General features: G+C 48.9%; 1 protein-coding gene across 1 annotated transcript in view; it reads left to right on the plus strand.

The window, feature by feature from the left end:
• The window catches only part of TEX11 (testis expressed 11), a 974,891-nt gene that overhangs the window by 262,351 nt on the left and 686,081 nt on the right, over positions 1 to 26,459 (plus strand). The window lies entirely within an intron of this gene.

Here is a 26,459-nt window from a genome sequence, read left to right on the forward strand (position 1 = left end):
GCGGATTTAGGCGAGCAGGGCTCTGAAAATCTACCCCTTAGTGAATCAGGTACTCTGTGAGTTAATGAGACAAAACTATGGTATTAGAAATATTCTGCCCTCCCTCCCCATTGAGCAGGTAATTTTCTCTGGGCAAATCATTGCATACTCAAAATTTAGCCACATAGGAAGAAGCAGAATTGCTGACATTCCTGTAATGCAGCTATGCTTTAGTTGGAAAGTACTGAATAACTGTGCACTCTGGCTAAAGTTACTTGGGTATATTCAGTGATAGACTTATTCGTATAAGTGCTGCTGAAAATCTGAATAAACCTGCTGAATATCTACCTTTTAAATTCCTTCTGTCTTTATTAGGGTAATTTTCAACTGTGTACATAACTCAGCACATAGATGCATAGTGGGGCGGATTTTCAGAGCCCTGCTCGCCTAAATCCGCCCGGATTTAGGCGAGCAGGGCCCTGCGCGCCGGTGCACCTATGTTCAATAGGCCTATCGGCGCGCGCAGACCCCGGGACTCGCGTAAGTCCCGGGGTTTTCCGAGGGGGGCGTGTCGGGGGCGGGCCCGATCCGTGCGGCGTTTTCGGGGCGGGACGTAGTGTTTCGGGGGCGGGCCCGGGGGCGTGGCCGTGCCCTCTGGACCCGCCCCCAGGTTGCGTCCCGGCACGCTAGCGGCCTGCTGGCGCGCGGGGATTTATGTCTCCCTCCGGGAGGCGTAAATCCCCCGACAAAGGTAAGGGGGGGTGTTTAGACAGGGCCGGGCGGGTGGGTTAGGTAGGGGAAGGGAGGGGAAGGTGAGGGGAGGGCAAAAGAAAGTTCCCTCCGAGGCCGCTCCAATTTCGGAGCGGCCTTGGAGGGAACGGAGGTAGGCTGCGCGGCTCAGCGCGCGCCGGCTATACGGAATCGATAGCCTTGCGCGCGCCGATTCCAGATTTTAGCGGATATGCGCAGCTACGCACGTATCTACTAAAATCCAGCGTACTTTTGTTGGCGCCTGATGCGCCAACAAAAGTACGCCAAATCGCGCTATTTGAAAATCTACCCCCCAGGGTGTACCTAAAGTTAAGCCTGTATTTTATAACAGTGGGAGCTGCACAGTTTATAAAATACTGCTTATTTCCATCTTGAAAATCTTTTATGCAGGGATCCGCATCATTTGTACACATATTTTATAAAAGTGCATGCATATATTTTTTGTGTTAAATAATTGTAATTTAGTATAATAAACCTCAGTTTATGCATGGAAGAAGGTATTTTATAAAGTTGGCTGATTTATTTTTGTATTTTGCTTATGAAAATACTTAGTTGTGCACTAGTTTGCAGAGTCTTCCACCAGTTCACCCAACACTCTCTAACACTTGCCTTTTGCCTCCCACCCAAAAACTGAAGATAAAATTTATTTATTATTCTTATATTCTACAGTCTCTAATATTATTCAGTATGGGTTATAAATAAACAATCATAATCAGGAGAAATCAGATTAAATTTCTGTGATTTGATTAGCACGTGTAAAAGCATGCATGCACGTTTGATGAGGTATGTGCGTACTTCCCTTATAAAACATATGCTTGTGCACGTATATTCCAACTCTGCCTCAGAATGTCCTTGCACCATCCTTGAAAAGCCCTCTTTCTCACACATAGTATTCTGTGCAGCAGCGATACACTTGTACTTGCATGCTTCTGAAAATTTGCATGGCCTGTACAAAGACTTCTTGCACAAGTATGTGTATCCACACATACATGCGCCCTGCATAGGACTTTGAAAATTCACCCCATATGTTAAGTGAACATGGGGAAATTTAATGCTCATAAGAGTAAGACTGAGAGTTAGCATTAAATTGAAGAAGACGCATACCAGACAGCCCTGTGTTGCATTCTACGTCTTGATGTTCCAGTGTACCTCACTTCTTATTTACAGCATTTCCTAGTTTTCCAGTACTGAGAAATACACAAATCTTTGCCAATATGTCATGCATGTGAGCCCCTGGGCTATGGTGTGGTTGACGCAGCATAGCAGGCAACACTGCTAGTCCCTCACTGACAGCTGTTGGACTTGCTCTTACCGAGACTAGAACTGGAGCTTCACCTATACCAGCGCCATATCCTGTAGGTTGAGCCCTTGGATTCCAGAAGCCAGTAGAGCTTAGACGAAAGTCCCTTAAGGAGCAGTCAGGCGAAATCAATATTTGGGCAGCGGTCAAGGCTGGCAGCGAGCAGACATTATCCGGGTCCAGGCCAAGGTCGGGGCAGACAGTATCTGGATCTAGGCCGTGGTCGAAGCAGGCAGTGAGCAGACAGTATCTGGGTCTAGGCCGAGGTCGAAGCAGGCAGTGAACAGACAGTATCCGGGTCCAGGCCAATGTCAGGGCAGGCGCGAATAGACAGTGTCTGGGTCCAAGCTGGTGACAGGGCAGGCAGCAATCCAGGAGAGTAGTCAGAATCTGAAGCAGAGGTCAGAACCAGGGAATCAGGTTAATACAGACAAGTCAAGACAAACACAAAGGGCCAGGATGAGGGAGGAACTAGCAGGAAAAGGCAGGCAAGGAAACAACATGCACTGCAAGACTGCTGAAGGACCTGTAGCTGAGGCATCAGTGAATGGAACAGCTGAGGTCTAAATGCCCAGCCTCCCATGATGCAATCTTCCAGCGCCAAATTGTGTTTCCCACTGCGGGATCTTTAAGGGTGCTGAGTGCATGTGCGCAGGGGAGCAGCAATGTCCATTCTGTGAAGGGAAGAGAATGGTATCTGGGGAAGCCGGCAGCATCCTGTGGTGAGTGCAACCAGTCATGAGGCCAACATTACACAATGCATCCCAGTCCTGTTGTACCACTGCTGTTACTAGACATAATCCGCATAAGAGACATTTCTTGTTTTATAGAGCTTTCAGTCTAGTCAAAACCCACAGGCAAGACAAATAGGACATTTCAGAAAATGTTTTTTTTTTTTTTTTACAATATATATGGTAAACATCAACAAAGCTATAATCTTGTGGAGCCAGGGTTTAAAATATAAAAGCAGTTTCCTTTTATTATCTTGGCTTCGAATTTCCAAATATATTCAGAGATTTTGTGTTATCTCCTTTGTTATAATTTTAACCTTGGAAAATAAGGTGTACAAAATCTCTTTACTTTCGTAAAATGATATTGTAATATATCTGAAAATGCAAAATTAAAAATTAAAAAAAAAACCCAAAACAAAACAGGAAACAGACAGTAGGATTAAATGGACAGTTTTCTCAGTGGTAAATGGTATACAGTGGAGTGCATCAAGGATCTGTACTAGGCCCATACCTTTCAGTATATTTAGTAGAAAATATTTTTATTGAATGCAAGAACAATTATCATAGCAAAAGAAATCCAAACAGATAATATTCTCCCCAAAATTTCCCTCCCCTACATCCATAAAAACTTTATTGGCACAGATAGTGAGTCCCCTAATGGGGCTGATGTTGGATTCTGCTTCACCAGTCCCACTTGAAAACATATGGATGTACCCCAGTATTACTTTATTAACCCTCCTCCCTCTCCCAAGACCTCACCAGTCCTTCAGGCCTAGAGCAACATAGGGAAATGAGAACTAACTTATAAGATGCTCAGGATAAGACTCCGAGCTCTAGGGGAAATGCTGTTTAAATAGGGTTACCACACTGTCAAGAAATTAGATCTTACTTTAATTGAAGATCATGCAGCAGGTGATTCTATATACATCATATCATGTATGGCATGATGCCATTGCCAAAACGATGGGGATACCATGTCCCTCCAAACTAACAATATAGATTGTTTACCCTGTACCAATAATTCTCACAGGACAAGCAGGATGGTAGTCCTCACAAATGGGTGACATCGAGGATGGAGCCCACCACGGAAAACTTCTGTCAAAGTTTAACAGAACTTTGACTGGCCCCTACTGGGCATGCCCAGCAAGGCACTCACCCTGCAGCCAGCAGGGGTCTCCCTTCAGTCTTCTTTTTTCCGCGCAGCAGTTGCCACGCGGTGAAAGGAGCTCTCTTACCACGTTCCTGACAGGAATTTGGAAATTAATTTCCTAAGAAAATTTGCCCCTCAGGGGTCTCCCTTCGACAAATTTTTGTCATCTTTCCGGAATCCGGTAAGTTTTTTGCCATTTTCCATCGACTACCGTCGATTTTGGCCCTTGAGGCCTGTTGGCACTTACCGATCCCCAGGCTAAATTTTGGCTTACAGCCATGGCAACGGGGTTCCGTCGTTGTCCGGATTGCACCCGGACTATGTCAGTCACAGACCCCCACAGGGTTTGTGTTATGTGTTTGGGTAGTGAGCATGATGTCCTGACTTGCACCAAATGTGCCTTAATGACACCCAAAGGTCGCAAAGCCAGGATGGAGAAGATGGGGCTCCTCTTCCATGCACCCACCCCAACGCCATCGATAGCATCGACGTCATCGGAACCGGCACCGTCGAAGTTGCACCATCACCGTCAACCCTCCGGTGACCGTCCGCCATCGATCGCTTCTCGGCCGTCGACTCCTGTCCCTTCCCCGGATGGGCGAGGGGATCGGAAAGAAAAGCATCGCCATCGACGGCACAAGTCTCGGCCTGTCGAGGATCCACGGCCATCGACCTCTGCACAAGCCGAGCCACCGACTAAGAAGCCGCGATCAGACCGGACACCCTCCACGTCTTGTTCGCAGGCACCGAGGAAACCCTCACCCTCTCGGGGTGTGGGGGCCGTGATCCCACCGGTTACGGTGGTCCCTCCGGCCCTGCCTCAGCCTCCCTCTCCCGTCGAGCCGGGTATTGTTACCCCTGGTCTCCGGGCAGAACTGGACCGGCTGGTCCAGGAGGCCATCGAGAAAGCGATGAAGAAATTACAACCTCCATCGGCACCGGCTCCGGCACCGCCTCCGGCACCGATACCGGCACCGACTTCGCCACCGAGGAGGGAATCGACCACCGAGCCATTGGTGCAAGCTCTAGCACCTCTACTGAGCCGCATGGAGGCACTTATGACGGCCCTTCCATCGGTGATTCCAGTACCATCGACAACACCACCGTCTCCGACTGGATTCTCGTCGGCAGGAGAAACACCGTTCCGGATTCCCCCTTCCGGGGTGGTTCCATCGGTACCTTCTGGTATATCTCCACTGATTTATCTCTCGGCTCCATCGATTCCGCGACCGGCACCGATTCCACCGGCAGCGCCGAAGCCCTCGATGCCATTCCTAGTTCCACCTACAGCACCGATTCCATCTAGATTTCCATCGATGCCTTCAGAGCCTCAACCAGGTCCTTCAGGGCTTCAAGCCCCACATGATCCCTACGATACCTGGGGTGATGATGATGATACATCTTCTGACACAGATTTGCCTTCACCACCTTCTCCTACAGAGAGTAGAAAAAGATCTCCTCCTGAGGAGATCTTTTTCATTAATTTTGTGAAAGAGATGTCAGAAGTTGTACCTTTTCAGTTACAATCTGAAGCCGATGACAGACACCAGATGATGGAACTACTCCAATTTCTGGATGCTACAAAAATCATCGCTTCCATCCCTATTCACCAGGTGTTTTTGGATCTGCTAAAGAAAAACTGGGAATCTCCTTCATCTATTTCACCAGTTAACAAGAAAGCTGACTCCACATATCTTGTCCAGTCAGCACCAGGTTTTCAAAAGCCGCAACTGGATCATCGCTCTGTTGTGGTTGAGTCCGCGCAGAAGAAGGCCAAATGTCTTAAGCCACACTCTTCCACTCCACCTACCAAGGACAATAAATTCCTGGATAGTGTGGGACGAAAAGTATATCATGGAGCTATGTTGATTTCACGCATAGCTTCATATCAGCTTTACATGACTCAATACAACAGAGCCATCCTTAAGCAGATGCAAGACTATGCTGACACGTTGCCGGACCAGTACCAACCACAGCTTCAAGCCCTTCTTCATAAAGGATTTGAGGCAGGGAAGCACGAGATTAGAACTGCCTACGACATATTCGATGCTTCCACAAAAGTTTCAGCCACAGCCATCTCAGCCAGACGTTGGGCTTGGTTAAAATCGTCTAACCTACGCCCAGAAGTCCAGGATCATCTTGCTGATCTACCCTGCTTAGGCGACAATTTGTTTGGAGAACAAATTCAGCAGATTGTGGCAGAGTTAAAAGATCACCATGAGACGTTGAAACAACTCTCGTCTGTCCCACCTGAGGTGTCCTCCAAGCAACCACCAAAGAAGGACTCTAAGAAGTCGTTCTTTCGACCACGTCGCTATTATCCTCCATCAGCTAGGCCTCGTCCTGCACGGTCCTCCAATAGGCCTCAGCCTCGCCAGCCAAGAAAGCAAAGACCTACTGTAGCCCCACCTCCTGGGCCTGCGGCGGGCCTTTGACTTCCCTGTACTGAGCACATGCCAGATCCCTCTTCCTCACATCCCTGTGGGAGGTCGACTGTTCCACTTCTTACACCGTTGGAAACAGATCACCTCAGATCAGTGGGTGTTAGCAATTATCGCACAGGGTTACCACCTCAACTTCATAGCTCTCCCGCCAGACTCCCCGCCCCTTCAGGCATGGAGTCTAACCAGCCAGTTGGCTCAATTACAACAAGAAGTATCCCTTCTTCTACAATCAAATGCTATAGAACCCGTCCCTCCCTGTCAACAAGGGACAGGATTCTATTCCAGATACTTCCTAATACCAAAGATATCAGGGGGGCTACGTCCCATTCTGGACCTTCGGGCCCTCAACAAGTACCTTCAAAAAGAAAAGTTCAAGATGGTAACCCTGGGCGCGCTGCTCCCTCTGCTGCAAAAGGGGGATTGGCTGTGCTCTCTCAACCTCAAAGATGCTTATACCCACATTGCCATAATACCATCTCATCGCAAGTATCTGCGTTTTCTGGTAGGTTGCGACCATTATCAGTACCGGGTACTACCTTTCGGTCTGGCATCTGCTCCACGAGTCTTTACCAAATGTCTCGTAGTGGTAGCAGCATTCCTCAGGAAGGAAGGTGTCCACGTCTACCCCTACCTGGACGATTGGCTAATCAGGGCCTCTACCCCTCAAATTGCTCAATCCTCCCTAAAATTGACAATTCACACACTCCTTTCCTTAGGGTTTCTTGTCAATTACGAGAAATCTTGTTTAGTCCCATCTCAAACCTTATCCTTCATTGGAGCAGACTTGGACACCTTACAGGCAAAGGCCTACCTTCCACTTCAGCGGGTCCAAACTCTCATGTCCCTAGCTCGCCAGCTCCAGTCTCAACACACTGCCACGGCTCGCCAATTCCTCATTCTCCTAGGACACATGGCATCCTCGGTTCAAGTCACTCCCATGACCCGACTAGCCATGAGAGTAACACAATGGACTCTGCGACACCAATGGATTCAAGCTTTTCAGCCTCTGTCCTCCATAGTCACAGTTACACAAGCGCTACGTCTGTCTTTAACCTGGTGGACGACTCAGGTCAACCTCCTTCAGGGCTTACCTTTTCTCCTACCAGATCCACAAGTAATCCTAACCACCGACGCTTCCCACATCGGTTGGGGAGCCCATGTGGACGATTACCAAACCCAAGGGTTAATGGTCACCAGACGAAGCCGAACACCAGATAAATTTCTTGGAACTTCGAGCAATCCGCTACGCGCTCAGAACTTTCAAAGATCATCTATCAAATCAGATAATCTTAATCCAGACGGACAACCAAGTGGCCATGTGGTACATAAACAAGCAGGGAGGCACAGGCTCCTTCCTTCTGTGTCAGGAAGCTGCGCAGATTTGGGCAGAAGCCCTCTCCCACTCCATGTACCTCAGGGCCACTTACCTGCCGGGAGTAGACAATGTATTGGCAGACCAGCTGAGCCGTGTCTTCCGACCGCACGAGTGGTCACTCGACCCTCTGGTAGCGACCTCTCTGTTTCACAAGTGGGGTTCTCCCCGCATAGACCTCTTTGCGTCCCCTCAGAACCACAAAGTGGACGATTACTGCTCTCTCATTCGGAGCCAACACTCTCGGCCGAGGGATGCCTTCTCCCTCAAGTGGACGACAGGTCTGCTCTATGCATTCCTCCCACTTCCTCTTCTGTCAAGGACTCTCGTGAAGCTTCGCCAGGACGGAGGAACCATGATCCTGGTAGCACCCCACTGGCCACGCCAGGTGTGGTTTCCCATACTTATGGATCTCTCCATCCGCAGGCACATCCCTCTGGGAACGGATCCGCATCTGCTCACTCAAAACGGCGGATGCCTCCTCCATCCCAACCTCCAAGCCTTGTCCCTGACGGCATGGATGTTGAAAGGTTAGTCCTTCAGCCTTTCAACCTTTCGGATTCGGTTTCTCGTGTCCTGATAGCTTCACGAAAGCCCTCCACCAGAAGATCCTATTCATATAAATGGAAAAGGTACACATCATGGTGCACTTCTCAGTCCCTTGATCCCCTTTCCTGTTCAATCTCTAGGTTCTTGGACTATTTATGGCATCTATCGGAATCAGGTCTTAAAACCTCTTCCATTAGGATGCATGTCAGTGCAGTAGCCGCTTTCCATAGAGGTATAGAGGGTGTCCCTATTTCAGTACAACCCCTGGTAACACGCTTTCTTAAAGGCTTGCTCCATCTGAAGCCACCCTTACGTCCTCCGGCCCCATCTTGGGACCTTAATCTGGTTCTTGGTCGTCTAATGAAACCGCCTTTCGAACCTCTGCACTCCTGTGAATTGAAGTATCTCACATGGAAAGTATTATTCCTATTGGCTATCACTTCAGCTCGCAGGGTTAGTGAGTTACAGGCCCTAGTTACCTATCCGCCTTACACTAAGCTCCTGCAAGACAGGGCGGTACTCCGCACTCACCCTAAATTTTTACCTAAGGTAGTTTCTGAGTTTCATATCAATCAATCCATCATACTACCTATCTTTTTTCCCAGGCCCCACTCCAACTCCTGGGAACAGACTCTGCATACCCTAGACTGCAAACGAGCTCTAGCTTTTTATCTAGACCGTACACTTGCACACAGGAAGAGCACTCAATTGTTTCTCTCTTTCCATCCTAACATCCCCGGTAGGGAAGGTGGAAGGGTGTTGGTACATCATGTTGGAAGTTGTTGTGCCTGTTGCACATCGTTGGGTACATTTGGTGCAGGTCAGGACATCCTCAGCTCGGTACTCACCCATTTGTGAGGACTACCATCCTGCTTGTCCTGTGAGAAAGCAAATGTTGCTTACCTGATGTAACAGATGTTCTCACAGGACAGCAGGATGTTAGTCCTCACGAAACCCGCCCGCCACCCCGCGGTGTTGGGTTCGTTTTGTTTTTACTTTTTTAGGCACTGCCTGTAGCTTTGAAAATCAGACTGAAGGGAGACCCCTGCTGGCTGCAGGGTCAGTGCCTTGCTGGGCATGCCCAGTAGGGGCCAGTCAAAGTTCTGTTAAACTTTGACAGAAGTTTTCCGTGGTGGGCTCCATCCTCGATGTCACCCATTTGTGAGGACTAACATCCTGCTGTCCTGTGAGAACACCTGTTACATCAGGTAAGCAACATTTGCTTTTCCTAGTCAGCTGTTCATACAAACATGCTTGGATAGACCTAAATTGAATAGTAAAGTTTCTGGATCCAATGGGGTTGTGTTGCGGATCTGGATTGCGGCAAACCCCGATTGGGCCCCCCTACCTGCTCCATTGCCTCTCTTCGCCGCAGCTCAGCGCAGCACACTCTGTTCTACGGCAGGCCTCCCACCCTGTCCTCCTCTCTTCAGTGGGGCTCTCCCTAGGCGTGGAAGGCCTCACCCTTTAAAGGGACAGTGTCGGGAAAGTCAAGACCAGCTCCAGAAGATGATATCATCCAGAAGGGGTATTTAAACCCCACAGCTCCCTCTGAACATTTGCAACGGGTCTTCTCTGTGGAGTACTTAGTTGCTGTTCCTGCTTTCCTGTTTTGATCCTGCCTTGTTCCTGCTCCTGCCTTGCTCCAGTTCCTGCTTCCAGCCTCACCCCAGCACCAGAATCCAATCCTCGGCTTGATCTTCAGATTTGACTCGGCTTGTCTCCTCGTCTCCACTTGTCTGCTGCCCGTCTTGATCCCTGGCCTGTTTCACCATTTTCACCTCACCAGCACCACCTCCTGGAGACGAGACGAGTTCCATTGGGGGCAATCCCTCGGTGGTCATCATCACTTGCTCCGGCTCAAGGGTCCACAACCATAACAGTTTGCAAAGGCCATGGACCCGGTGGACTTGCTGGCCTCCAGGCCATTCCGGGCTTGGCCCAACATCTGCAGCAACAGCAGCAGTGTCTGGAGGTTTTGTCTGCCACAGTGGAGCCACAGTGGAGCGCCTGGCAGTCATCTTGAATCTGTGTCTGGGTCCGGAGCTGGGTCCGGAGCTGCTCCTCCTCCTCCCGTGGTACCAGTTGCTCTGCCTCCCTTGACTCATATGCCTGCTCCACCTCGGTTTGCCGGGGAGCCAAAGCAGTGCCGAGGATTCTTGAATCACTGCTTCATTAGATTCTCGCTCCAGGCCCAGCAGATCAAGTCAAGACGTCATTCATCTTGTCTTTACTGGACGGTAAGGCCCTGGCTTGGGCATCCCCGCTATGCGAGCGCGAGGATCCCATTCTTGGCGACCTGTCCCGTTTCATCCAAACCTTCCGCCAAATATTTGATAAGCCAGGTCATCAGTCTACTGACGCCTCTGAACTGCTTCACATCCACCAAGGTCCACGCCCACTGGCCGCGCATGTAGTAGAATTCCGCACTTTGGCGTCTGAACTGGTTTGGCATGAGGACAGCTTACGCAGTATCTTTCTCGAGGGGTTGTCCTCCCATATCAAGGATGAGCTGGCCGTCCGAGACCTCCTGGATGAACTCGAGGCTCTCATTGATCTGGCTGGTCGGATTGATCGGCGTTTGCAGCAGCGTGCAAAGGAACTTAAGCCAGTTCACCGCACGGTTCCCTGGCTCTGTTGTGCTCTCCTCCAGGAGAGGGAAGAGTTAGCAATCTTGTTGTGGATCTCCTCCTGGAGAGGGAGGAGTTAGCAATCTTGTTAGGGTACAGACTGTGAAGTTAGCAATGTTGTTGTGAATCTACTCCTGTGGAAGGAGGAGTTAGCAATCTGATATGCTCAGTTCCTGTAAAGAGAGTAGATAACAATCTGTTATGAACTGTTGCTGAAGACCCCCGATGGGAAGGAGTAGCAATCTGTACCAGCGGAGTGCTTGGAGAGGGCACTCAGCTGTAGAGGAAGGTAGATAGGTGAATCCTTGGGCCCAGCTAAGGTTCTGTTAGCCATCATGGATACCATGCCACGAGGGAAGATGGTAGTCCCACTCCGTCTCCATTCCAAAGTGTTATGTTGGGCACATGACTCCCTCACCGTGGGTCACCCAGGGAGGGCATGAACCTTAGAACTGTTTTCCCGCTACTACTGATGGCCTCACATGATTCAAGATGTTCGTGCCTATGTCAGCTCCTGCCCGACTTGCACTCAGCAAAAGCTGCAACCTGGCTAGCCCCTATCACCACCTGGCCAGCCCTTACCACCACCACGAGAACCTTGGACTCATATATCCACGGATTTTGTGGTAGACCTGCCCATTTCTTCAGGGAACCAGGTAATATGGGTCGTAGTCAGGTTCTCCAAAATGGCACACTTCATCCTGGTGTGACTGTTCACTCTACATGTGTTTCGGCTGCATGGCCTCCCGCTGCACATAACATCAGACCGGGGCCCTCAATTCACAGCTAAATATTGGGGGGCACTATGTAAAAAATTCGGAGTGCAGTTGGACTTCACCACAGTCTTCCATCCCCAGGGGAATGGACAAGCAGAACGTGTCAACAGGGGCTTAAAGACATTCATCCGCTCATTTGTGAGCTGTCATCAAGACGATTGGGCTACACGTTTGCCATGGGTGGAATTTTCGCACAATTCCCACGTGCACTCCGCTACTGGGAACTCTCCCTTCCAAATTGTGTATGGCAAGCTTCCAAGGCCTCCACTTCCCTTGCCGCTCTCTGTAGCCTCCCTGGTGGCTCAGCTTACGGCCGAACAGCTACATAACTTATGGTATTATCCAAGGACAAGCAGGATGATAGTCGTCACATATGGATGACGTCACTGGACGGAGCCCTATCAAGGAAAATCTTCTGTCAAAGTTTCTAGAAACTTTTGACTGGCACACTGAGCCCATTGAGCATGCCCAACATGCCATGATCCCTCGAGCCACAGTGGTCTCCCTTCAGTCTTCTTTTTCCTTGCTGCAGTTAGCCTTGTGGTGAAGGAGCCCTGTGTGAACAAGCGAACTGACGCAACTTACTTAGTCCAACATATACCAGGTTTTCAAAAACTTCAATTCCCACACCAGTCTGTAGTGGTGGAGTACGCCCAAAAAAGACCAAAAAGAATCCGCCCACATTCATCCACGCCTCCTGGCAAGGAGCAAAAATTCCTGGATAGTCTGGGGTGAAAAATGTTCTAAGGTTCCATGCTTGTCTCCAGAATTGCATCATACCAATTATATATGACACAATACCACTGAAATTTATGGAAACAGATGCAGGAGTTGTCTGAATCTCTGCCTCAGCAACATCAGGATTCCTTAAATAATATTATTTATAAGGACCTGGAAGCAGGTAAACACGAAGTGCGTGCTGCCTATGACTGCTTTGAAACATCTTCCAGGATGGCAGCAACAGGGATTAGCACCCGGAGATGGGCTTGGCTAAAGGCTTCTGACCTCAGGCCTGAGGTTCAGGATAAATTGGCAGACCTGCCTTGTACTGGGGACAATCTTTTTGGAGAGAAGGTACAAGATGCTGTTGCGCAGCTAAAGGAACATAATGAGACACTGCTCCAACTCTCCTCTATTCCAGCAGAGACTTCTTCTTCTACAAGACGCTGAGCCAGAAAAGACACCAGGAAACCTTATTACAGACCACGAAGGCTTTATCTTCCAGCACCTCGTGGTAGAATAACAAGGCCATCCCAGAGAGGTCAATCCAGGCAACCAAAGGTGCCTAGACCTAAGCCTCCCCCACAGACAGGCCCAGCATGAGGGTTTTGAAAACCTGCCAGGGAACAGCAGCCACTCCATGAACCCACTCCTGGGTGTACCAGTTGGTGGCCAAATCTCCTTCTTTCTACCCAATTGGTCAAACATCACAACAGATCAATGGGTACTATCCATTATAACACAAGGTTACCATCTGGATTTTCTCACAGTGCCCAAAGACTCTCCACCAATTCAGGATGGTCTCCTTAGGCATCATGCTTCCACTTCTTCAAGCAGGAGATGGGCTCTGTTCTCTGGATCTTCAAGACGCTTACACTCACATTCCAATATTCCCTCCTCATCGCAAGTTCCTGCGCTTCCTGGTGGGTCATCAACACTTTCAATACTGGGTTCTGCCATTCGGACTTGCCTTATCACCCCGAGTATTCACAAAGTGCCTTACGGTGGCAGGGGCCCATTTACGCAAGGAAAGCATACACGTTTTTCTCACAGGACAAGCAGGATGGTAGTCCTCACATATGGGTGACATCACAGGATGGAGCCCAATCATGGAACACTTTTGTCAAAGTTTCCAGAACTTTGACTGGCCCCTACTGGGCATGCCCAGCATGGCACTAAACCTGCAGCCAGCAGGGGTCCACCTTCAGTCTTCTTTATTCCGCGCTGCAGTAGCCTCGCGGTTTAGGAGCTCTGTGGAGATTCCTGACAGGAATTTTCCTCACGGAATTAACTAACGTTAAATTGCCCCACAGGGGTCCCTCCTCTAATTTCTCTCTGGCCGCGGTACTCCGGTAAGTTTTTGACAGTTTTCCGTCAATTACCGTTGAGTTTTGCCCTTGCGGCCTAGTGGCCGCCATCCATCCCGCGGCTGGATTTTTTCTATGGCCATGGCGTTGGGGTTCCGCCGGTGCCCGGACTGTACTCACACCATGTCTATCACAGACCCTCATGGGGTCTGTGTAATGTGTTTAGGCCGGGAGCATGATGTCCTGACTTGCACCAAATGTGCCCTCATGACACCCAAAGGTCGCAAGGCAAGGATGGAGAAGATGGGACTCCTCTTCCGTGCTCACACCCCGACGCCGTCCATCACATCGACGTCATCGGAACCGGCATCGTCAATGTCACACCAGCATCGACCACCATCCGGTGACCGTCCGCCATTGACGTCTTCACGGCCATCGGCGCCCGTTACTCCCCCTCAGGATCGAGGGGATCGTAGGGAGAAACATCGCCATCGGCATCGTAAGACTCGGACCGTCGAGGGAGCAAAATCATCGACCTCGCCACCGTCTGAGCCACCGTCGAAGAAGCCCCGTCCAGGAAAGGCACTGACCATTCCTGTGACCGGGTCATTGAGGCCACCCTCACCTGATTGGGGTTTGGGAGCCGCGATTCCGCCTGTAAAGATGGTCCCTCCGGCTATGCCTCTGCTTCCCTTTTCTGTTCCGGAGCCGGGGCTGCTTGCTCCAGGTCTCCGAGAAGAACTGGACCGGCTGGTCCAGGAGGCCATCGACAAGGCGATGCAACGACTCCAGGTCCCTTCGGCACCGACACCAGCACCGATTGTGGAACCGGTCATCGACCCAATTCCAGCAGCACTGGCACTGCTGCTATCCCGGATGGAGGCGCTCATAACTGCCCTTCCACCGGTGATTCCCGGGTCTCCGATGGCTCTAGTGTGCTCCCTGTTGACAGCTTCATTGGGAGGAGAAACACCGTTCCGCATCCCTCCTTCGGGAGTTTTGCCTCAGCCATCGATGTCAATTTATCCCTCGCCACCGATTCATTCATTGGGGGCGATATGTACGTCGGTGCCATCGATGCCTTCAATACCGGCACCGATGCCCTCCAGGCCGTCCACGGTGCCCCCGGCAATTCCTTCGATTTTCTCGGAGCCTCAGCCGGGGCTTTCGGGTATCCAACCCCCTTCTCGTCCTACAGGTCAGTCTGCTGATCCTTATGACACCTGGGGTGATGATACTTCTTCAGACACCGATGACTTACCTTCACCTCCCACTGAAAGTAGAAAGCGTTCTCCTCCAGAGGACCTTTCTTTCATTAATTTTGTGAAGGAAATGTCTGAGTTGGTCCCTTTTCAGCTTCAGACGGAGCAGGATGATAGGCAGCAGATGATGGAGTTGCTCCAGTTCCTGGATGCCCCTAAAGTGATCACTTCCATTCCCATTCATCAAGTTCTTCTTGACCTCCTCAAAAAGAACTGGGAAAACCCTGGATCCATTGCCCCAGTCCATAGAAAAGCTGACACTACCTATTTAGTGCAGTCAGCCCCTGGCTTTCAAAAATCTCAGCTCGACCACCACTCAGTTGTGGTAGAATTGGCTCAAAAGAAAGCAAAAAGGACGAAGTCTCACTCATTAACCCCTCCTGTTAAGGAACACAAGTTCCTAGACAATATTGGTCGACGAGTGTTCCAAGGAGCCATGCTCATCTCCAGAATTGCTGCTTACCAGCTGTATATGACCCAATACAATAGGATCATCTTCAAACAGATACAGGACTTCTCTGAAACCCTGCCTGAACAATTCCAAGACCAGCTTCAAATCCTTGTCAACAAGGGGTTTGAAGCAGGAAAGCATGAGATAAGAACAGCTTATGATATCTTTGACACCTCTACTAGATTGTCTGCAGCTGCTATTTCGGCAAGACGATGGGCCTGGCTCAAATCTTCTGACATTCGCCCAGAAGTACAAGACAAGCTTTCTGACCTACCATGTGTAGGAGACAATCTGTTTGGTGAACAGATCCAGCAAATAGTGGCTGAATTAAAGGACCATCATGAGACCCTAAAACAGCTCTCATCGATACCTTCCGACTTCCCCTTAAGACAGCCCTTCAGGAAGGACTCTAAGAAGTCATTCTTCCGTCCAAGGAAGTATTATCCTCCACCAGCAAGGTCCCGAACTACGAGACCTTATCAAAAGCCTCAGCCTCGCCAGGCCCGAAAGCAAAAGCCACAAGCAGCTCCCCAGCCGGGGCCTGCTTCTGGTTTTTGACTTTCACTTGGAGAGCAGCAGTCTGATTCCTCTGCCAAGATTACCAGTGGGAGGTCGATTGTGTCACTTTCACAACATGTGGCAATAAATCGCAACCGACCAATGGGTGCTAGCAACCATTGCTCAGGGTTACCACCTAAACCTTCTTACTCTTCCACCGGACTTGCCACCTCTGCAGGCGTGGAAAGTATCCGACCACTCTGTCCTTCTGGAGCAGGAGGTTTCCCTTCTTCTCCAGTTAAGAGCAATAGAACCCATCCCACTCTCGCGGCAAGGCCTAGGGTTCTATTCCCGGTACTTTTTGATCCCCAAAAATTCCGGAGGGCTTCGTCCAATTCTGGACCTACATGCTCTCAACAAGTACCTCCAGCGGGAAAAGTTCAAGATGGTAACCTTGGGCTCGCTTCTACCTCTTCTTCAAAGAGGAGACTGGTTCTGCTCTCTGGACCTCCAGGACGCATACACACACATTGCGATCACTCCAACTCACCGCAAGTACCTCAGGTTTTTAGTAGGCCCAAAGCACTATCAATATCGAGTGCTTCCTTTCGGTCTAGCGTTTGCACCACGAGTCTTCACCAAATGTCTCGTAGTTGTAGCAGCTTTCCTCAGGAAAGAAGGTGTGTACGTCTACCCCTATCTGGACGACTGGTTAATCAGGGCTCCAACCCAGCAAGCCGCTCGGTCGTCCCTCGATTTCACTCTACATACTTTAATTTCTCTAGCAGGTCTAGTTGGGTGGAAGACGCAAGTGAATTCTCAATTACAGGAAATTCTATTTAACCCCATATCAAAACTTGTCGTTCATTGGGGCAGACTTGGACACTTTACAGGCAAAAACCTTTCTACCTTGACAACGAGCGCTAACACTTGTGGCCCTCGCTCACCAGTTGCAGTCTCAACATACAGCAACAGCTCGCCAATTCCTCGTCCTGCTAGGACACATGGCGTCCTCCGTCCATATTACTCCAATGGCCCGCCTGGCCATGAGACTCATGCATTGGACTCTGAGCTCACAATGGATTCAAACTGTTCAGCCTCTGTCGACCATTGTCCACATTACCAACTCACTCTGTCTGTCTCTCGCCTGGTGGAAAGATCAGACCAGTCTCCTCCAGGGACTGCCTTTTCAAGTGCCAGATCCTTAACTCATTCTCACCACCGACGCTTCCAACCTCGGGTGGGGAGCCCACATGGACAATCTACAGACACAAGAATTTTGGTCTCCACAGGAAGCCAAACATCAAATAAACTTCCTAGAACTTCGAGCAATGCGATATGCTCTCAGGGCTTTTCAGGAACGCCTATCAAATCAGGTCATCCTGATTCAGAAGGACAACCAGGTGGCCGTGTGGTACATCAACAAGCAGGGAGGCACAGGCTCCTTCCTCCTGTGACAGGAAGCTGCGCAGATTTGAGCGGAAGCACTCTTCCACTCGATGTACCTCAGGGCCACCTACTTGCCGGGAATGGACAATGTCTTAGCAGACAAACTGAGTCGCGTCTTCCAGCCACACGAGTGGTCTCTCAACCCCTCGGTAGCGACCTCAATCTTTCACCAATGGGGATACCCCCAGACAGACCTCTTTGCGTCCCCTCAGAACCACAAAGTGGACAATTACTGCTCCCTCATTCGGAGCGAGCGCTCTCAGCCCAGAGATGCATTCTCACTCTCGTGGGCAACCGGTCTGCTCTATGCATTCCCTCCACTTCCTCTTCTTTCGAAGACTCTCGTGAAGCTACGTCAGGACAAAGGAACCATGATCCTGATAGCACCTCACTTGCCACGCCAAGTGTGGTTTCCCATACTCCAGGGTCTCTCCATCTGCAGGCACATTCCCTTGGGAACAGACTCGCATCTGATCACTCAAAACGACGGATGTCTACGCCATCCCAATCTTCAGGCCTTGTCCCTGACAGCATGGATGTTGAAAGGTTAATACTTCAACCACTTAACCTTTCAGATTCGGTTTCTCGTGTCCTGATTGCTTCACGAAAGCCTTCCATAAGAAAATCTTATTCCTATAAATGGAAAAGGTACACATCATGGTGCACTTCGCAGTCCCTTGATTCCTTTTCCTGTCCAATCCCAAGGTTTTTGGACTATCTCTGGCATTTGTCAGAGTCAGGTCTAAAAACCTCTTCCATCAGAATGCATGTCTGTGCGGTAGCCGCCTTCCATAAAGGTTTCGGGGATGTCCCTATATCAGTACAACCCCTCGTAACACGATTTTTAAAGGGCTTGCTCCATATCAAGCCACCTTTACGTCCTCCGGTCCCTTCTTGGGACCTTAACCTGGTTTTTGGTCGGCTCATTAAACCACCATTCGAGCCTCTTCACTCCTGTGACCTAAAATATCTCACATGGAAAGTGATTTTCCTTTTAGCTATCACTTCAGCTCGCAGGGTTAGTGAGTTACAGGCCCTAGTTACCTATCCGCCTTACACTAAACTCCTGCAGGATCGGGCGGTACTCCGCACTCACCCAAAATTTTTACCCAAGGTAGTTTTGGAGTTTCACATTAATCAATCCATCATACTACCTACCTTTTTTCCCAGGCCCCATTCCAATCCAGGGGAACAGGCTCTGCATACCCTTGACTGTAAACGAGCTCTAGCTTTCTATCTAGACCGTACACTTGCCCACAGGAAGAGCACTCAGTTATTCGTCTCTTTCCATCCCAACAAATTAGGGTAACTTGTAAGCAGACTCTCTTCTCCTGGTTGGCAGACTGCATATCTTGTTGCTACCAGCAAGCAGGCATTCCTTTTCAAGACCGTGTTAAAGCACACTCTGTGAGGGCCATGGCGACTTCAGTAGCACACCTAAGATTGGTGTCGCTTCCTGACATTTGCAGGGCTGCCACCTGGAGCTCTCTCCATACCTTCGCAGCCCACTATTGCTTGGACAAAGCCAGAAGACAAGATTCCATCTTTGGCCAATCTGTCCTGCTTAACCTATTTCCAACGTGACGTACCAACACCCTTCTGCCTGCCCGGTAGGGTTCAGGATGCCCTCTACCAAATTCCACCCCAGTTGTTGTGCCTGTTGCATGCCGTTGGGTACATTTGGTGCATTTCGGACATCCTCAGCTCGGTACTCACCCATATGTGAGGACTACCATCCTGCTTGTCCTGTGAGAAAGCAAGTGTTGCTTACCTGTAACAGGTGTTCTCACAGGACAGCAGGATGTTAGTCCTCACGAAACCCACCTGCCGCCCCACGGTGTTGGGTTTGTGACGTTTTCTTTTATTTTCGGCACTACCTGTAGCTTTTTAACAAGACTGAAGGGGGACCCCTGCTGGCTGCAGGGTTAGTGCCATGCTGGGCATGCCCAGTAGGGGCCAGTCAAAGTTCTGGAAACTTTGACAAAAGTGTTCCATGATTGGGCTCCATCCTGTGATGTTACCCATATGTGAGGACTAACATCCTGCTGTCCGGTGAGAACACCTGTTACAGGTAAGCAACACTTGCTTTCTCCTCCAGAAGACCTCTCTTTCATAAATTTTGTGAAGGAAATGTCTGAATTGGTTCCCTTCCAATTACAGACTGAACTGGATGATAGACATCAGATGATGGAGTTTCTACAATTCCTGGATGCTCCCAAGGAAATAACCTCCATCCCTATCCACCAAGTTCTTCTGGACCTCCTCAATTTCACTTGGCTCCATTTCACCAGTCCACAGAAAAGCTGACACTACCTATTTGGTGCACTCAACTCCAGGCTTTCTGAAGCCTCAATTAGATCACCAATATGTGGTGGTTGAATCTGGTGGTCAAAACCTCACTCTTCCTTTCCCCCTGGCAAGGAACAGAAGTTTTTAGATGCCATTGGTCGCCGAGTCTTTCAAGGATGAATGCTGATCTCCCGAATTTCCGCTTATCAGCTTTATATGACCCAATATAATATGGTCATTTTTAAGCAAACACAAGACTTGTCAGACTCCATGCCTCAGTCACTTCAAGAACAACTTCAAACCCTAGTTATCAAAGGTTTTGAGGCAGGCAAACATGAGATCAGATCATGTTATGACATCTTATTATATGTATGCTGACGACATACAACTCCTCATTCCAATTACATCCACCACTGAAGATGCACTGATACTAGCTGCCTCTCACCTTGACTCGATAAAAAAAATGCTAAACCACCTAAAATTATGTCTAAACATGAGCAAAACTGAATGCATCCTAATTGAAAGAAAAAACTCAGGATCAAAAATCACCCCATCCTTCCAAATAGACAACATCCACATACAACTTAAAGACAATGTAAAAGACCTCAGTATTTGGATTGACAGTGAACTAACTACAAAAAGCACATCACAACAAAAACAAAAGAAGGTTTCCATAAACTCCAAATTCTTAAACATCTAAAGCCGATGCTTCACCACCAAGTTTTCAGAACAGTCTTACAATCTCTCATCTTCACCAGCCTTGACTACTGCAATTCACTCTTGAAAGGCCTACCTAAAGTGACCTTAAAACCACTTCAATTACTACAGAATGCCGCAGCGAGAGTCCTAGCTGGCAAGAAGAAATCAGACCACATCACACCCGTGCTCAACAGTCTACACTGGATACCAGTGGAAAAAAGAATTGAGTTCAAAATACTAACAATACTACACAACGCAATATACAAAGCAGATAACATGGCCCTTGACAATGTCATACATATACACAGATTGCATCGTACAACTAGAACAGCAAGTAAACTACAGCTAGAAATCCCACCACTCCCATTAGCCAAGCTATCCAACACAAGGAACAGAGCCATATTCATCGCTGGTGCGAAATTATGGAACTCACTACCAGAACGCTTGAGCTCACAAAGCAACATTAAATCATTTAAAAAAGAGCTCAAAACATGGATATTCAATCAAACATTCAAAGATGGTATTGGTTAATATCACATAACATATCTCATTCATAACGTTTTTCGGATATGCAATAGCACTACTAAGACTATGACACAGAACATTTTAAACTAGAACATACATGGTTTGAACACAGAAATACCCTGTTATAAACGTTGAAGGTGCCTGTAATAAGTTAGTTTCTCTGTTTTCCAGTTTTTATTGTTAATTGTAATAGGTTGTCGTACTTGTAAACCGGAGTGAAAGTTACTAGCTATACCTCGGTATAAAAAACCTCTTAAAATAAATAAATAAATAAATCTTTGATACCGCAACCAGAATATCTGCAGCTGCTATTTCAGCAAGACGATGGGCCTGGCTCAAGTCTTCAGACCTTCGCCCTAAAGTCCAGGACAGATTTTCCGACCTCCCCTGCGTAGGGGACAATCTCTTTGGCGAGCAGATTCAAAAGACCGTGGCTGAATTAAAGGATCATCATGAGACTAAGACAACTCTCTTTGATACCTTCGGACTATGCTTCCAAACAGCCTTTCCGGAAAGACTCTAAAAAGTCATTCTTCAGACCGAAGAAGTCCTACCCGCCACCAGCAGATCCCGTTCTACGAGACCATTTCTCAAAGCACAGTTTTGTCAGATCCAGAAACAAAAGCGACAAACAGCCCCCCAGCCGGGCCCTGCTTTTGTCTTTTGACTCTTGCATAGAGAGCAGCAGCCAGCTTTCGTTACCCCACATACCTGGGAGGTCGATTGTGCCATTTCAACAACAAATGGCACTCAATCACCTCAGACCAGTGGGTTCTAGCGATTATAGCTCAAGGATATCATCTCAACTTTCTCTCCATGCCCCCGGATTCCCCACCTCTAAAGACATGGAAAACATCCAACCATTCACTGCTCCTGGAACAGGGGGTCTCCCTCCTACTCCAGTCCACTGCAATAGAACCAGTTCCATCCCCTCAGCAAGGCCTAGGGTTCTATTCCCTGTACTTTCTAATCCCCCAAAAATCGGGAGGTGTTCGTCCAATCCTGGATCTACGAGCCCTAAACAAGTACCTCCAGAGAGAAAAGTTCAAGATGGTAACCTTGGGCTCTCTTCTTCCTCTTCTACAAAGAAGAGACTGGCTCTGCTCTCTAGACCTTCAGGACGCATACACTCATATCGTGATTATTCCATCTCATCGCAAATAGCTGAGGTTTCTAGTAGGCCACAAGCACTATCTTACTCAATTTACTCAATTTACTCAATGCACAATTAAACTCTGGAATTTGTTGCCAGAGGATGTGGTTAGTGCAGTTAGTATAGCGGTGTTGAAAAAAGGATTGGATAAGTTCTTGGAGGAGAAGTCCATTACCTGCTATTAAGTTTACTTAGAGAATAGCCACTGCCATTAGCAATGGTTACATGGAATAGACTTAGTTTTTGGGTACTTGCCAGGTTCTTATGGCCTGGATTGGCCACTGTTGGAAACAGGATGCTGGGCTTGTTGGACCCTTGGTCTGACCCAGTATGGCATTTTCTTATGTTCTTACTATCAGTACCGAGTGCTTCCATTCGGCCTCACGTCTGCACCACGAGTCTTCACAAAATGCCTCGTCGTAGTTGCAGCCTTCCTCAGGACTCAAGGTGTTCACATCTACCCCTATCTGGACGATTGGTTAATCAGGGCTTCGACTCAGCAAGCTGCTCTGTTGTCCCTACATCTCACCTTACACACTCTCATTTCGCTCGGATTTCTCGTCAATTACGACCTCAAACCTTATCCTTCATTGGGGCAGACTTGGACACTTGCAGGCAAAGGCTTTCCTACCTCGACAGCGAGTTCTCACTCTCGTGCCTCTGGCGCATCGGCTGCAGTCTCAACACTCAACGACTGCACAACATTTTCTCACCCTCCTGGGACATATGGCGTCCTCAGTTCAGGTCACCCCAATGGCCCGCTTGGCCATGAGAGTCATGCAGTGGACTCTACGGTCACAATGGACTCAATCCATTCAGCCTCTGTCGACCTTGGTCCATGTAACTGACTCACTCCATCTGTCTCTTGGTGGACAAATCAAATCAATCTTCTACCGGGCTTGCCCTTTCAGGCTCCAGACCCCTCAAATAATTCTCACCACCGATGCTTCCAACTTCGGATGGGGAGCCCACGTGGCTGATCTGCAGACACAAGGTTCTTGGTCTCCAGAGGAAGCCAAATACCAAATAAATTTCCTGGAGCTGCGAGCAATCAGATACGCTCTCAGGGTATTTCAGGATCGCCTCTCCAATCAAGACATCCTGATCCAGACGGACAACCAGGTGGCCATGTGGTACATCAAAAACAGGGAGGGACAGGCTCCTATATTCTGTGTCAGGAAGCTGCACAGATATGGGCAGAGGCCCTCTCCTACTCAATGTACTTCAGGGCCACCTACTTGCCGGGAGTGGACAATGTGTTGGCAGACAAGCTGAGTCACACTTTTCAACCGCACGAATGGTCTCTCAACCCTTCAGTAGCGAACTCCATCTTCCAGCAGTGGGGATATCCTCAGATAGACCTCTTTGCATTACCCCAGAATCACAAAGTAGGTAATTTCTGCTCTCTCACTCGCAGCCAACATTATCCACCAAGAGACGCGTTCTCCCTCTCATGGGCAACCAGTCTCCTATACGCATTCCCTCCACTTCCACTTCTCTCGAAGGCTCTCGTGAAGTTATGTCAGGACAAGGGAACCATGATCCTGATCTCATCGCTGCGAAAGTCGGCTCTTACATTGTCTTTTCATGAAATGTGCGAGGCTGAAATCTCTTGAAGATGTACTTTTGTCCATTCCATGAGTTGGGCTATTTCCTGTGATACTTGCTGGCTCTTTGTTCCTCCCTGTCAATCAATGTAAGCCACTGTCATCACATTGTCTGACATTATTTGAGCTGCTTGAGTCTGCAAGTAACTGTCTAATTGCAAGCATACCAACTAAATGACACAGGCTTCCAGCTGATTAATGCTCCAGAGGTACTCCTCTGTAGTGCAGTGCCCCTTCTCTTTCAATTTCTGACAGTGAGCCTCCCAACTCTAGAAGCTCGTATCCATCCTGCATAGTAGCCAGTCCAGTGTTTATAAGGGAATGACTCTCATTAGATGATCCGCTTGCAACCGCCATTATAATCAGATGTTGATCTCCACCGGTAACTGATATTGTATCAAGGAGTTCTGAGATTGTGGACTCCAATGCATAAGCAGTGTGCGATGAAGAGGGCGCAAATGCGCCCTTACCCACGGAACTATCTCTCTTACCTGTAGATAAGACCACACTGCCAAGCGTATTGCTTCTGTCAATAACCGCATCTGCACCATCAGTTCTGAATGCAGACCGACAGGGACACCTGCCTTGTTTTGTGTCGAAAACAAACACCTAGATACTCCAGTGTCTGGGATGGCTAAAGACTGCTCTTGGCCAAGTTCACTACCCAACCTAGTTCCTGCAACAAGGAGATCAGCTTGCATGGGGCCTGAAAATTCTCTTTCATAGCTCTTGGCCTGAATTAGCCAATTGGCGAAGTATGGGTGGATCAACATGCCATCCTTTCTCAACACTGCTGCTACCAGCACCATAACCTTACAGAAGGTTCTAGGTGCGGTGTCCAAACCAAAGGGTAGCACTGAAAAAGTGATAATTTTGCCCCAAATCAGTGAAACTCAGAAAACCGTTGATGCTCAAGTCAGATGGAAATATGCAGATACTCCTCTGACAATCCAGAGACTTAATAAACTCCCCCGACTGTACTGCTATTATCAGCGAGCATAAGATTTCCATGTGGGAATGAGTCACTTGCAAAAACCAATTGACTCCCTTGAGATCCAGGATGGGTTGAAGGAATATCAGCCCGAATTATCTTGAAACATGGGCCCTGGACCACAGCCCACAGGCTGAGGGGTCCTGAGAATATACACTCTACTGTCTGTCTCTTCTGTGAGAGCTGCAGGGGGACACCATGAAAACGTCCCAAGGAATGCTGAGAAACTCTAGAACATAGCCATCTCTTATCTTCTCCATACCCCACTGGTCTGACGTGATCTTGATCCACCTCCGATAAAAAGGAGAGAAAGGTGACCCCCATCTCCTGTTCCTGGGAGTAGGTTGGCACCCCTCATTGAGGGGTTTAGAGGAGGGGGGGGGCACCACCACTCAATCCCACACCCCATCTGGGCTGCCTGGAATGAAGGACTGAACCTACCCAAAGGTCCAGGCCTATGAAGAGTTGCTCCTCTGTATGGTCGAAAACATTTGAAACCCCCCAGCACAATGTATCATGCCGAACGAGCATGGTGCCTGCTTTTAATCCTCTGGTGATCGAGGAACCTGGGACTCACCCCACTTATTGGCCATTTTTCTTTTTTTTTCTGACTCCCAATCCAGATTGATGCTTAAAAGGCCATTTTGACAGAGTAAGCTTTGGATTGTCTCGGCACCAATTCGTCAACCTTAGCTGACGCTCAACAATGTTTAGCTTCTGAGATCAGATGAGATTGGGCTCATCCAGGGTGGAGAGGCTTAGGGCACTGCCCTGAATTCAAATCAGACTCATCAACTTCCTGAGAGAGAGCAAGGCAGAGAGGCCCACCAGGGAGCAGCAAGAGGCCATCTGCATTTCACTACTACCGCCTCAAAGCCTGCTTAAGGATAGCCTCAATTCTTCTAACCTGTGCCTCTATTAAGCCGTTCACTCTTTCACAGGGATAGTCGCTCACTTGGTGATGGCACACACCAGCACATCCACTTTCAGAAAGCACAACTGCTCTCTCTCTCTGTCAGCAGGGGGTACAGAGCTACCAAGGCTCACCCCCCTGTAAAAATAGCATCCGAGGCACCCCATGTAAGATCAATCAATTCTTGAATATCATCCATAATGCTTCACATAAGGAATCTAAATGGGATTCTTGGTTGGCTTCAGCACCTGGAACCCTCAGCATCTTCAGTGTCTAGTGATCTGAGCCAGCAACCCATCTCTATGAAAGAAATGCAACATTGTGCTACACAGTTCCAACCCCAGAGGAATTTCCTATCCTCCAGTGAGTAAGGGCCACTTTCACCATCCATGCCACCTCGGGCCCTATCAGTGTGACCCGGAGCAGGTGTAGATACACTCCAATGCTAACCTGCGGAACCAGATGTGTGGGGATCAGCAGACTGTGATCCTGAACTCTTAGACCTATCACATGAGCAACTGAGCAAAAACCTGTGAGCAGGATCTAGCCAAACAGCTGCTCAACCCGCCAAGCTGTTTCGTGGCAGACTTGTGCATGGAAAAGCGCGCGAATGCCACCCCAGCCCATACCAGGGGGCGTCACTGCTGAGACCCCGCCTGTCATGGAGAGTCCCCACAGGGCTCCTCCCTGTGGGTGGAGTCAACTCTCTCCATGACCCAAGGGCCCACAAACATAGCAGCCTCCTTGAGAGCTTGAAAGGCAGAGATGGCTTCCAGGGCTTAGAGAAGAGCCTGGCGCTTAATTTATTTACCATGCAGGTGGTGGTTATTGATTGTTACTGGGCCATTTGCTATGCAGACCGTTGGCCTGTCATCCAGATATTTCATGATTAC

The sequence above is a fragment of the Rhinatrema bivittatum genome, chromosome 6 (assembly GCF_901001135.1).
Source record: "Rhinatrema bivittatum chromosome 6, aRhiBiv1.1, whole genome shotgun sequence".
NCBI lineage: Eukaryota > Metazoa > Chordata > Amphibia > Gymnophiona > Rhinatrematidae > Rhinatrema > Rhinatrema bivittatum.